Source organism: Tupaia chinensis, unplaced genomic scaffold, assembly GCF_000334495.1.
Source record: "Tupaia chinensis unplaced genomic scaffold, TupChi_1.0 Scaffold000367_1, whole genome shotgun sequence".
In the NCBI taxonomy this organism is placed as follows: Eukaryota; Metazoa; Chordata; class Mammalia; order Scandentia; family Tupaiidae; genus Tupaia; species Tupaia belangeri.
Window position 1 is genome coordinate 1,046,397 of NW_006159864.1, and position 1,979 is coordinate 1,048,375.

The following is a 1,979-nucleotide window of genomic DNA, read 5'->3' on the forward strand; positions in this document are numbered from 1 at the left end:
GCAGTGAAGCGGCAGCCGCCCGGGGGCGCTAGAGGGCAGTAATCTGGGGGTGGGGCGGAGGGAGGGGAGCACCGGGCGGGGAAGAGGTATGGCGGGCCAGGGATGTGTTTTGACATTTACTTCCTGCTACGGACATTAGAATCTGAGTGAACTGTGACTATTTGTGATGATGTCTGTGTTGCAATGAGACAGAGTCATAAAATAGTGACCAAATTTTCCTTTCTTTTTGGGTGTATTTCTTTTTTTTTCTTTTTTCTTTTTCTTTTTCTTTATTTTTTTGCAGCTTTGAGGCATTTTATTATAAAAAGTTGATATTCATATACATAAACTAATATGAACTTAAAATCATACATTTAATTCATTTCTTTGCTTGACCTTCTAGTAAATCTTTAGCTTCGTTGATTTTGGCTGCTATATAAGGAGATCCTCCTTTGTCTGGATGATTTAAAAGCATAATTCGTCGATGAGCGTCTCTTATTTTTCCTTTATTAGCAGTAGGGCTTACACCTAATATTAATGCTGCTTCCTGTTTTGTCATTTTGGGTTCAAATCCACCTCTGTAATAGCCACCACTGAAGGCCTGCAAATCCAGCAGCAGCAATGGTCAGTCCAACTGCTACCACTGTACTGGCCATGGCTCTGGTTTGGCTTCCCTGCCTCCACCGCGAGCACGGTTCATCCCAGCCCAGAGGCCGCAGCCACCAACTCACGCCTTCAACCTTTTACTGTTTTTCGAAGCAACTGTAAAGTCAGTTCAAGTGGTTTCTGGATGTTTGTTTGTTTTGGTGTTTCTGCAAGGGAAGAAGAGATTGAACTTTTATAGAATGCTGTTTTCATTACATTACTTTCCAGTAGCACTTTAAAAAGTAGACAAGATTAAGAACTCATTTGAATACCTTTACTTTGCCAACCTCCAGGTGACAGGTGTGAACTCTGCCCACCTCTGTGTGGTAGATAGGATACTTTTCCATGGGACCACCAGCAGATGGTATAATGGTTACATCGCTGGACTCCCATGTGGTCAACCACAGTTCAAGTCTCAGATATAATGGCTTAAGACTCATGCTGGGAACATGTGTGTGCATGCCCAAAATCCTGGGAGGAGACTGAAGGGGGGATTTCAGCATGACTGTCCCCTCTGGGGGTTGATTTCTTGCTTTCCTGTCTCTCTGCCTCTATATAGCAAAAATCTCTCTCTCTAAAAAAGAGAGAGAGAGAGAGAGAGAGATACTTCTAGGATCTGAACAGTCTGTCCAAGGTGAGAGAGAGATAAAATTCCCTTCCCTGGGGTTCATCCTCAGTGTCAGGGCCCACTTGAGATGACTGACATCAAGAAAATTCCTTCCCTTTAGGGAAGACATGTCCATAGGTGTGTGTCAAGCCAACTCTTTCAAAACATAGTCCTCTGAGACGGCAGTTCAAACAGCACATGGGGACCGGCAGGTGGTGTGGTGGTTAAGGCGCTGGACACTCCCACATGGCCGACCAGGGTTCAAGTCCTGAATCTGGTGGCTTGCTTTCTCACTTCCTCTCTCTCTCAGTCTCACCCTCTGTCTCTCTCTGGTCAAACTAAAAAAAAAAAAAAAAAAGAATGGATAAGTAAAATAAAATAAATAATTATAAAAAACAACAGCACATGAAGGGGGTGGGACATTACAGTCCCCCTTGGTGCAATGTTTCCTAATTTCAGTCATCCATGTCCACAGCCACTGTTTTTTTGCCATACCTACACATCATATATATTATTACTTACTTTATAGTTCTCTTCAAATCAATTCCTTTTTTTAATTTTAAAATGTTTGTTTGTTTAAGAAGGAATATCCCTTGGGCTGACTCCATTGCCTGGTGGTTAAGGCAGCTGGATTCTATATGACTGACCCTGCATGTGCGTGTGTGTCCAAAATCCAGAAAAGAGGGAGGGAGGGAGGAGAAAGGGCTGTGTCATGACCATTCCCCAAGGAAAGTGCTTTTTCCTCTTT

The 1,979-nt window shown here is 43.2% G+C and overlaps 1 protein-coding gene and 1 pseudogene across 2 annotated transcripts in view; one reads left to right on the forward strand and one right to left on the reverse strand.

Moving 5' to 3' along the window:
- The window catches only part of ACSM1 (acyl-CoA synthetase medium chain family member 1), a 51,945-nt gene that overhangs the window by 40,552 nt on the left and 9,414 nt on the right, over nucleotides 1-1,979 (forward strand). The window lies entirely within an intron of this gene.
- On the reverse strand, nucleotides 335-928 carry LOC102480011 (mitochondrial import inner membrane translocase subunit TIM14 pseudogene; annotated as a pseudogene).